Genomic DNA, 13,332 nt, shown 5'->3' on the forward strand with positions numbered 1-13,332 from the left:
TGTTCTGAAAATTCTAAAAATAATTAAATTAGTAGAAATATCATTAGTGACTTAAATTGAAGACATACCGCTCTATTACTAAATTTATGTATGATATAAATGAGAAAACCTGAGTGAGTTTGCATACTACTTATTTCTTATGACCTGATGGAAAGCTGGAATTTGTCATTATTTTCAGAGCTATTATAATTCATATTAGCTATACTATTTCTAGCTACACTTTATAATTTCTACCTACACTATTCTATATTTATTTAGAAGACATCATCAACAATGGTTTGAAGGTAATAGAGGGGTGGCAATAGGTGGTAGAAGAATAGAATGTATATGATTTGCTGATAACGTGGTGCTGACGAAGTTAAATGAAATGCTTAACAATCTAAATAAGGTTTGTGAAAATCAAGGGATAAAAATTAATAACAAGAAAACAAAATATGGTATTAGGTGGCAAAAATGAAAATATCAATGTAAGAATTGGGATTGGGTTAATAGAGCAGGTGGTCAAATTTAAGTACTTGGGTAACCTCATAACAGAAGATCTTAACAGTACTACAGAAATCAAAAATGTTCCACACATTAGAAAAGTATCAGATGAAAATACATCACTGGCTCAAATCCAACAATCAGTTAAATATTCCCAGAAAAAGATGTTTTGGGGTTGTTTCACATTTGAAGGCCCTTGTTCCAAGGTGGATGGATTGTTGAAAAGTGATGGGTAAATCAAGATTCTGAAGGAAATGGTTATGACACAACTTCAAAACAAAATTACCAAAAGGCAATAGACTGTTCCAACAAGATTTGGCACCATGCCATTCTGCTAAAAAAACTGAAAAGAGTTTTCAAAGAATGAAACATTGAAATGCTCCTGTGACCAGGCAACTCTCCAGACTTAAACCCAATTGAAACTCTTTGGGCAATAGTAAATAAAAGGACTATCAAAAATGAATTTTAAACAAAAATTGGCCTCTTAAAGCAATAATAGCAATAATATGGTTTCATGATGAAGAAATAAAAAAAAATGTTTAGTACGCTTGTTGATTTGATGTCAAAATTGTGTACAAGAAATGACTACGATTAAATGAGGACGTATTAATTATTAGATATTCACAAATTGTACAGATATGATTTTTTTTCTAAATAAAGTTACCTTTTTTTAAATAACATCTGTATTTTTCATTTGCATGCTATTGTATATAATATATATATATATATATATATATGTGTGTGTGTGTGTGTGTGTGTGTGTGTGTGTGTGTGTTTGAATGTTCTGCTGCAGCATCAAACTTTAACTTCTTATTATTTTAATTTACCTTAGATTAAGTCAAATTTTTAAATCACTGCCCAACAAAAATTTCTTTTTGAATGTTTCCTTCACTTCATGAGTCAAATCTTACTAATTTTGGGTTGAGAAAAACAAATATGACAGAGAAAAATTTTTATTAGCTCTACTTTCTGTGATATACAACAGGTGGAAGTATTTTATTTTAACAGATTAAGAGAAAATGATACATTTTAATTACATATACCAACAACATAGAAAGTCCATTTGACATATTTTTAATGACAGTTATATTCTAAGAGTTATTAGTTGATGGAAGAATACCTGGCAGTTGGTTGGGGTTCAAGAGATTGTTGTCTTTTGGCTTTCCTCTTGTAAGTGGTTCCGTGTGCAGTTCCTACACACAGACCAGCAGTGATCTGCAAGCAATGCTTCATTGCAATGGCCCTGATATCTTTGTTCCATTACAGAAATATCCTGATGAAATCCTTCTCTGTGTTGATCATTGACAACTCAACAACTAGGAGGAAGAAAATTGAGTTTAAGGAACATGTTGCATCGACGTTGATAGTATTTTTGTAGAACTACTGTCACCAACTGACTCTAGTTTTCATTTCTTTTGTTGTTTAAAAATCCATGAATGACTCCCTTTAAGGCTTCCCAAGCTTACTTTTCTTTCCCCTCCAAAATTCAGTCAAACGCAGGATTCTTTACAAGTTGTTGAATTTGAGGGCCAACAAAAATACCTTCCTTAACTTTTGCATCACTTAATGTAGGAAAGGAAAGGAAAATTTTTTTTTTGATAATTTGATTCTACAACGCGCTGGAAGCGGTAGGAAATGCTATGAAAAAGCACAGAAGTGCTACTTAAACAGCCCGGATGGGAGGTTCTCTGCTACCTGCTCAAACAATTCATCATCGATCATTATGGTCTATACGTTCCTGCAAAGGTGTACGCAGATCTACCAATCTACTTACAACAAGATCCAGAAATCAAGATTCAAGAACCGTTTCCAGAAGACAACAAGAACTGGAGCGGAAATTAAACATTTAGCTTTTCTTTACCATATGTATATTAAATTTAACGTCGATCTATTTTGTAATATGCTATTGTTTTTATATGAGACATATATGTATGTAAACCATAACGTCATTCCTTCTGTATTCAGTTTTTATATCAATAAATCGTTTTTAAAAAAGAAAAAATAGTTTTTCATTTCTAGATTTAATTCCTCTTCCTTACCATTAAGGCACATTCAATGTTTAATTTAGGAAAAGAAAATAACACACAACGTTTTAACACAAACTGCTTTAAATATTTACATTGCAAGTATGTACCGGAGCAGGTATGCAACCTACTACACATGAGTTTTCAGGCTTTTCAAGCTTTTCTCAGACGTTTTTTGGTTAATCTCTGGTTTTTAATGAGTATCAAAATGAAATATGTTTCGGTCATATGCAAAAAACAAGAATTTATCAATTTTATTACATGGAGCAAACATGCAACCTACAACAAAGGTAAGTTTTCAGGCTTTTCAAGCTTTTCTCGGGCTTTTTTCATGATTTTTGGTTATAAAGCAAGGTTGTGATGCTTTCTTACCTATATCAAAATAATCAGTTTCATTTAACATTACTGCAAAATTCATTGGTGAACAAATATTACGGTTATAATATATATATATTTAAACGAAATCATTTTCTACTCTATCAATATTAATTTTTTTCGCTAATAAATTAAACCAAACTTAAACAATATTAATATTATTTTTAAATGAATAATTATTTTATCAATATATAATATTAACACATAAAATATTATTTTTTATTAATTTAATTAAATCTCGTTTAAATCTTGTGACGAGGAATTAAATTAATTTAAATTAATTAAATCTGGTGACGAGGAAAATTAAACAGAAGAAGAAGAAGAGATAACTTACAAACAAAAACAACGATGTCAGTAAGCGAGCACCTATACCGTACGATGGTTTTATCGCCCAGCATGCGAGCACGTGTACCGTGCATGCTTTTTTCCCACCATTTTTATCCACCAATTTGTTTTGGTTAGATTAGGTTATGATAGGTTAGGTTTTTGTGACGTCAGAGGGTAGGGGGCGATGACGTCATCAGGGTAGATGGTTGTGGAGGGGCTATGACGGTGGAGGGGATTCCGGTGATGACGTCACAGGGGATTCCCTGATGACGTCACTGGCGCCACGCTGTCTGGTGAACTTGATTTTATGCCAGACTCCCCTTTTCTACACTACTGATTGCCGAACACAGATCCAATGTAAGATGGTAGAATGTCGTAAACAAATTCATTGTCTATCCGACATGGCAAGAGTGAGGAGGTCAAAATGTTCTCCCGTTCGAAAGGGTAAGGTGAGAAGATCTAAACGAATAGCCAGTCTTAAACGAGGCGGTGGACTGTTAACAACTCTAACTGCAGGAGCGTTAGGATCCTATATCGGCGATAAAGCATTAAAAGGTGTCAAAAAGGTGGTGGGTACGGTCGTAAACAAAGGGATCGATTTATTATCGATAGAGTTACATATTCCGGGATATCAGTACTGCGGACCGGGAACGAATTTAAAAAAACGATTAAAGAGAGGCGATCCCGGTGTAAACAAGTTGGACGCCGCTTGTAAAGAACACGATATCGCATACGCAACGTACAGCGATAACGAAAGAAGAGCGGCAGCAGATCGTAAATTAGCCGATAGCGCTTGGGAAAGAGTTAAAGCTAAGGACTCGAGTATCGCGGAAAAGGCTACGTCATTGGCGGTTACAAACGCGATGAAGTTAAAAGCAAAGTTCGGCGGTGGAAGAGTACGAAGACGAAGAAGACGATCAAAAAGGAATAATATAAAACGCCTTGTCGAAATGATGAAACGAAAAGCGGGCGCTGCAGGGCGGGGATTATACCTTAAGCCCTACCCTTTGACCGGATCAGGGATGGGCGGTAAAAAAAAACGTCGTCGTCGTCATCGTCTCCAATAAAGGGAATACCAGTGCGACCGCTATCGAACATAGAACTAATGTGGTACGCGAGAAGGCAAAATATAGCCGATTTTCGAGGGGTCTTCATGTTGGACGCATTACCCACACAACCGAAGACCAACGAAACTGCGATAGTTAATCTTGACCGCAGTACCGGTCATGGAACACACTGGGTATGTTATAGAAAACGTGGACGGACGGTGGACTATTTCGATAGTTTCGGTAATCTGCGTCCACCTAACGAATGGATGCGTTATTTTCCACTCGATTCGATTATAAATTTCAATTATAACGCCAGACAGAGTATAAACACGGTTATCTGCGGTCATTTATGTCTTTAATTTCTCAGTCGTGATTCGTCAGCCTACAGGTAAACATGTTCTGCATAAGTGGAAATACGTCGTTCTTACACGCTACATCTTTCCGCCATTGGATTTGTCTGATGGCGTTGATAAACTTAACCACATACAACTCGATTCCAAATGTCGAAGAGGGAATCAACAACACATTTACTGTTGTTCCAAAGAAACCTCAAAAACCGATTAAGCTGACACTAGCGACCGGATCGTACGAAGTGGATGATATCGCCAAACGCTTGAGCGATGAACTCAAAGACAAAAGCAAAATAGATTTACTTATGCGTCCGAATAACAATACGTTAAAATGCGAACTTAAATGCAGTGCCGCGATCGATTTGACATCAACAGATAGTTTGGCACCGCTGTTGGGGTTCGAGAAAACTAATCTGACGGCGAATATATGGCACGAGTCATCGAAATCAGTCGCCATTAACAACGTGAACACCGTACGGGTCGAATGCAACCTTATACGAGGCTCCTATACGAACGGATCAGAGGGACACGTGTTGCACGAATTCACGCTAAGCGTACCGCATGGTTTCAAAATAATCGAATCGCCGAAGAATCTATCTACCGGTGAATACGAAGAGCTTAGACGATATCGCTATAAAGTTTACCGATCAAGACGGAAAACCGATAAATTTTCGCGGTGAAACCGTTACGGTGAGATTGCATTTACAAAGGAAAACGAAGTAAAAAGGAAAGCCAATAGATGGGGTTAATATACAATAGTGGTGGTACTAGTAGCGAAACGACGCGCAAACCGATCAGTCGAAGTGCAAACACCAAAGCGTTAACATCGCGTAACGTGTTATTTCTTCGAAAACTTGGTTTTACAGTTTTAGTGAACCGTAATGGCAGCGATAGAAGCGAATATGTTGGACGTAGGTGAAAGTGTTTCGTTCGACAACACGATCACACAGTACGAATATCATACCCATCTACCGTACGCTTCGTCGACTTACAACAACGATGAAATCCGGATACCGATACACCAACAAGATGTGTACACGTTACCGCATAAAAGCTATTTGATGGTCGAAGGGACGTTAACTACTAAAGCAGGCGATAAAAAGGCAATGGAATCGTGGTTAACAAACAACGCGATACCGTTTCTCTTCGAGGAGATACAATCCGAGATAAACGGCACGGAGATGTGTCGCGTACAAAAGTTAGGAATAACGACAACGATAAAGAATATTCTTTCGTTGCGTAAAAGCGAAGAAACTATTTTGGAGAATTTCGGGTGGAAGTTCAAAGCGTCGGATAAGTTCGATTTGGATAAAACCACTGGGAGATTTTGCTTCTACCTACCGCTGCGTATGCTGATGGGTTTCGCAGAAGACTAAAAACACATAATATTGAACGTGAAACAAGAATTGGTTTTGCTTAGATCTTCCAGTGACGTGAACGCACTAGTGTCGTCCAAAGAGGCGCCCGATTCAAAGTTGAAAGTGACAAAGTTAGCGTGGAAGATTCCGTATGTTCACGTTGCCGATACGATGCGATTGCATTTGTTGAAGGTAGTAGAACGTGATAGACCGTTGGCGATAGCCTTTCGTACATGGCAGATCCACGAATATCCGGCTCTACCACAAACAAATATACATTCATGGACGGTAAAAACATGTGCGCAAACGGAGAAACCGAGATACGTGATATTCGGTTTACAGACGGACAGAAAAGATAAAGCTACAAAATCATTGACGCTCTTCGATATTTGCGAATTGATAAACGTTCGTCTGTATTTGAATTCGCAGTACTATCCGTACGACAATCTACAGGGAGATGTGAATATGATGTACGAAATGTTCGCCAGCTTTCGATCCGGTTATTACAACAGACCGGAGGACGAGTGTCCCGCTTACAGTTTGGCGGATTTTAAAGCCAGTGTACTGTTAATAGTTATCGATTGTTCCCGTAAGAACGAATAGCTTAAAACAGGAACCGTAGATGTACGTATCGATTTCGATACCAGACACAATATACCGGCCAGCACGACCGCTTACTGTCTCATTATACATGATAGCATCGTCACGCATATTCCGCTCACTGGAATAGTGAAAAAACTTATGTAATGTGGGAGGTATTTAAGATCGATCAATTAGGTGGTGGTGATGGACGGGGAGAGGAAGGTAAAAAGCAAATATTGTCAACGTGGCGACGGTTTACAAAATGGCTGATAACATTTAGTGTATTTAAAACGGGTATTGCAGTTGGTATAATCGTAACACTATTACTGGGCGACTTTTCGCATGAATCTTGTACAACAATGAAACCGATACGATGTAGAGTGACTTTTTCTGCGCAATCGCCGGTTAACATACCGTTAGTATAATGTAATTCATCGTCCGTGGAGGTGTTGTCTATTTTTTACAACGCTACCGTATCACCATCATCATCTTCGAAAAACGTGTCTGTCGATGTAGTTAGCAACATCACTACATCGTCACCTTCAGAAAAAGCAATAGTGCTACCAAACGTAACGTTAAACGATGATATCGACAAAACCGCATTGAAGAAAACCGTAGTGACTGTAAAGTCATCATTACCTTCAGCGAAGACAACAGTGTTACCAAAGGTAAACATCGACAAAACCGCATTGAAGAAGAAAACAAGAGTGAATGTAAAATCATCATTACCTTCAGCGAAGACAACAGTGTTACCAAAAGTAAACGCTACCAAAATCTCATTACCTAACATAACGTTACATGCACATGATGATGATGACTATGACGGTCCTCTAAACGAGGAAGAAGAAGAGGTGGAGGGGGTTACCCCCACCACTTTTACTCTGGAAGTATAAAAAGGCTTAATCCGACTGCGTACACAATTCAGTAGTTGTTGAGCATCCGTCATGGAAGGAGGAGGTCTTTATTCGCCAGACGACGTTCAATCGTTTCTATTCATGAACGAATCTTTACATAACATCGAAAACCATCCTGACGTTACGAAACCGACTGAGAAGGAGGTGAAATCGAAACCAACGAAGGTCCGAAAAAGGCGAAATCCACGTAAAAAATCTTATGATAAGCCTTCTTCAGTTGAACAGACGATCAGAAAGACCAAGACCAATAAGAAGAAGAAGAATACAAAGAAGGCGGATAAGGGGGAGGAGAACGAAGGGATATCCCCCACCAACATTGTGATTTCAATTCACGAATTGTGTGTAAAATGTTGTTGGTGTAACGAAAGGATGGATGTGCATCACCACTCAACTCGTTGTCAAAATTGCATCAAGGAAAACCTACCGCTTTCGTTTGAACATGTTGTTCCACGTCGAGTACCGCTGTAGAGCTCAGTCTGCTGTAAGATGTTGATGAATCAACATCGTTGGTTAGAGATCTCAATTATAGTTATTGCCTTTCATCTTGGTTTTATGCCAGGAATATTATTTATGCTTGCAATGAATCACTTGCAAATATTTACAAAAAAAAAATTTTTTTAAATAAATAAAAAAAATATAAAAAAAGCGAGTGTTTTACAGTAGGCCTATTGGGGAGAGATTTCACTCATGTAAAAGAAAAATCTCAACGCGCCACGGTTGCTACCTCGTGGGTGGTGTGGAAACGTAACCGTTTTTTTATTTAATTTTGTAAAAATAGCAAGCGGGAAATAACAGGAATTACAGAGTCCATAGCACTGATAAGGTATATATATTTGTCGCTCCGCTCACTACAACATTCATTTCACAACACAGCTGCACATTAGTCGAACATGGGTGAAAGAACATCGACATCATTCGAACTTGCTAAAGCAAGAGTGGCTACCAGTATTAGGAACTTAGTGCGCAATATCACCAGTGTGAAGGGTGCAGACATACCCTTTTTAGAATCGCTTAGTTGAAGCATTAAGAAATCTGAAATGTGCAGTAGAACGAGTTGTTATACGGGATGAAGATTTGACCAGTACGCTGCGATGTAAAATATGTCTGAGTGCACGGGTAGGAGCAGCAGTACAACCATCTTTTTGTATTCTAATCTCAGAATTTTTTTAATTTTATAAATATATATATATTATGTTGACATATATATAAACGGTGAAAGTAAAATTATGCTTCATACTGTATTTCTGATAAGAGAATGATGATTTTTGAAAAGCAATGTGTTAGTGTGAAATTCTATTGCAAATTATTACAGGCAAGGTATTTACTTAAAATGTACAAAATTTAGCCATGTCCAGAGTTAATGCCAGCTTTTCAAATCATTCTCGTCAAAGTTATTTAATGTGATGGAATGGGGTAAATCATTTTTTTGTACTGGAATTTTATCATTCATTACAAGTACATTTTATCTGGTTATGACATCAATATACATTCTTTTTTTTTTTTTTAAATAATGCAGTGTTTGAGGACAGCAGTGTAAAAAAATTGGCTTAAAGTTGTGAAGCGGTCATCTAATTATTACAATAATAATTACAATGCTCTCCTACACATTATGCCTTCACCATTTTCTCATTCAAGAGTTTCACAACTGTTATATCCTAAATACAACATGTATCTCTACTCACCTGATTTAAAAATGTCTCACCAGTAGACATTTTAAAAAATAGAAATCTTTTGAAAAGAGTGTTTCCAGATACTAGAAGAGATAAAGAAAATTTACAACAGAATGAGAGATTTGTGTTAATAATTGAGGATATTTCTTCAGAGGGGATAAATTTAAGTATTATAGTAAATAAATAAAATACTTTTTAAAACGTTCAGTTTCTTTTTTGGCACACCTTGTTCTTTTCAGATTATGTTCTTTTCAGATACCAATGACTCCAATGACTGGAAAGAAGTTCTAAAAAAATTTTTTTCTTTCATTTTTAGTAGAAATTTTTTTCTTTCATTTTTAGTAGAAATTTTTTTCTTTCATTTTTAGTATAGGGCTTCCAGTACTCTATTACATACACTCCTTTAAAAATTATTTCCAGTCATATTAAATAATATCAGAAATTTCTAAATGAAAGAAAGAAATATTAATGATTACAATATATCTTTCTTTGTTGGTTAAATTGTTTAAATATATGATTAGAGATTAAATTATAAAAATATATTTATTGTTATAATTACTTAATATGATATTTATGGATTATATTGAAATTTTTCAATATAAATTATTATGTTTGTTGCTTTTTACAATTTTATACCTTGTAAAATTTATAATATTTTGTATGTTTCAGAAACGTCCTAGTTATATCTTACCATGGATTCTACTTAATATAATGATCTTAACCTTAACTGTGATTGTTACATTAGTTTATTTATCAGAGGGATTATTCTCCATTGATTCAATACTAGTTGCTGGTAAGTAACATGTTTTTACAATAAATTATAATCAACTTATATTTAAGCTTCATTTCATTTTTTTCAGTTAATATCTGAAACTAAGACTGTACATTGAGACAAAGATCATTAATTTAAGCTGATAGATCTTTTTATTAAAAAATATTCTTTCTTTTTTTTAATATAATTAGATTATATCTTGTCAAGCTAAGAATGTAAATATGATGCTCACCAGCTAGTTGCCTATAGCCCACTGCTATCTATAAATTCAGTTCACTATTTTGGTTCCTACATCTTGAGGTCTTCTGTACTTTTAGTGTCATTAGTAGTATTTGTATAAGGTAATAATTTTGTTCTGTAGGAAATAAACCTCATGTCCTTCATTAATAAAAAGACAGAGTAAATATAATGTTAACCATGTAAGATGAAAAACTAAAATAAATTTTAGAAACTAAAGCAATGTTGAAGATTTTAGTAGTTGTAATTTAGACTATGTTTTATTAACATACAAATTTGGTGAATCACATAATAAAAAAAAAATGATGAAAATGTAAATGAGGCAAAATTTTTCATATGACCATCTCTCATATGTTAACTTATATAATCTTGTTCGAATTAACTTGATAAATGAGTGTTTTTTATATTTATCCTTTTTGTATGAAATACAAGGAATCATTTCTTTTTATTGAACTGAATGAAAAAATATACATTTTTTTTATTGAATTTTTATTCATATTTTAGTATAATGAAGGTAGTAAATAAATTATTATTAATCGATAAATTAATATTACCGATGATATTTTTAAAGAAAAGATCAAAACTTATTGAAGAAAATGAGTTTTAATTAATTGAATCACAAAATTCAAAGTGACATTATATTTCAAGTTGGTGGATATAAAATCTAAAAGATTGTACAGCAATAAAATTATTCTTCTATCTGAATCTGCTAATAATACTACAACATCTGCATACATTAATACCCTTTTTTTTCCTGCTTCCAATGAATTTCCCTTTAAAGCCTCATTCAAATCATTTAGAAAAATGCAAATAAAACTGAACATCCCTGCCTAAGACCCATTTTTGTATTGGGAATTTTCTTAAACCATTTATACCAAAAACAATCTACATGTTAAAACTTTGTGAACTATTTATCAGTGTAGTAGATAAGTATAGTAATTTATAAAATAAAGCTTTTCTATCAATTGAATTCAATACAACAGAAAAACAATAAATGTTATTCTTGTTAGCAAGCATCATGTTAAAGTAGACAACAAACAAATATTAACAGTAGTGTTGATATAAGGCTTTGTTGTATTAAGATTTTGTTGTGCTTTTATTTGTTTGTTTTGATGATATTATTATATTATAAACAGAGAAATGATCTACATTACATAGATCAAGACAGGGATGAGCACAATTAATTTTAAAATAAAAAATCTGATGTGGACATACATACAACACATGTGTATGTATTGACGTCTGTGACGTCTCTCTCGCCGAAACTAGTCAAAATGGATTCAGAGATGGTCAAAATGGATATTTCCATTGAAATCTGAAACTGAAATTTTTCGCAATCACAAAACTTGCTTTACTTCTCACAAGGAAGTAAAAATAAATGTGATTAAAGCCCATATTAAATATTTAAAATATAAATATATCTTTTATTATTATTTTTTTCATATAACTAAAAGATAATATTGTAAGGTTGCAAATTTTGAGTGTAATGAAAAACATTTTTACAATGTTTCAGCATTTAATATTTATTCCTTGCTGGTGGTAAACAGCTACTACACGAAACTTCTGAAATAAGTAACTACCAACAATTCAGGAAGTTAACAACACACATTAAATATCTGATGTATAATAAAACTCTGCAATGAATATTCAAATAAATAATGCTTTTGTATTTTTCCTAGCACAAATTTGTACATAAGGATTAATTTTATTAATGTCTGTAAATTAGAATTATATCAATTAAAATAATATTTGTATAGTAAAATCTATGTTATTAATTAATCTTGTTTTTATGAAATGTACAACATTATGTTTTTGTATTCATTATTGTATTCAACTAAAATTTTTTGAATTCTTAAATTTAAATCACACAATTAATCTTACTTCTTTTATCAAACAGCTGGAGATTAATTATTATTACTCTGCTTAGCCAGTGTTATGGACTAATCTTATTCTGTCAGTTATACTCTATAAATACAACAAAGTGAACATTGTGAAATTAAAAAAGGAAGCGATAGAAAGTCAGTTCCTAAAAAAAACATTGATTAATTTGCCTTGTCTTGACATATACATGATTATTGTTTTCTTACATAATCCATAGATTGATTGTAGCAAAACAGTAGGCTTTAAAGAAATTAACTGAAAGTCTTACAAAACTATACTTATTACTAATAAAATAAAACTATACTAATTTCTATACCTAAATTCCTGAATATTCTTTCAAGTATGACCCTCAAAAGAAAATGAGGAGCAAAATGGTTTTCCATTGCTTTCTTCATTGAGCCAAATGCATTTTTTATTTTTCTGTTTAGTCCCCAGAACCACCATAAGGTATTACTTCAGAGGATGATATGTATGAATGTAAATGAAGAGTAGTCTTGTACAGTCTCAGGTCGATCATTCCTGAGATGTATGGTTAATTGAAACCAAACCACCAAAGAATACCGGTATACATGATCTAGTATTCAAATCCACATAAAAGTAACTGCCTTTACTAGGATTTGAAGTTAGAATTCTCATCTTCGAAATCAGCTGATTTGCAATAACTAGCCAAATGGACTGCAAGATGTACAGATGTTAGATGCCAGATGTCTACATGCCAAGCCCACCAAAATTCAGAGATTTTTCAGATCCAGAAGCGACACCTTCATTACAAAAACTGGCAGTTTGGTGGATATCATTACTCTCAATGAAAGTATCTTTAATCAGAAGCTAAGGTGCTGTACATGCATCATAGCTATAAGATAGATTGGGTCAGAAGTAATTTACATAGAGGAATACCTAATTTATGAAATGGGACTGAAATAACTTGTGTAATTAAAAACACATCATCAGTTATATATTTCAGCTTCTGCCCGAGCCTGCTTGATACATAAACTTGTCCAACATTGTACCTAGTCACTAGCTATTTTCATTTTTCTCATCTTTACTGCATGCATTCTTCAACCTCCTTCTTCAGCCATCTGAAGCCTCAACCTATCGTGATCTCTTTCTATCAACTTAAACCCTTAAATTAACATAAAACTTTCTTCATTACTGCTTAAGTGTTATACTCAACAAGTTATGTTTTTAAAAAACAAACTTATTTATTACAATTAGTATACATGTAATCGTAAATAATAAACTGTTAACATCATTATGCGTACATGCTCATAATGAATTGAATAGGACAATGGAATATCAAACAAGTCATC

The sequence above is a fragment of the Lycorma delicatula genome, chromosome 10, assembly GCF_047948215.1.
Source record: "Lycorma delicatula isolate Av1 chromosome 10, ASM4794821v1, whole genome shotgun sequence".
In the NCBI taxonomy this organism is placed as follows: Eukaryota; Metazoa; Arthropoda; class Insecta; order Hemiptera; family Fulgoridae; genus Lycorma; species Lycorma delicatula.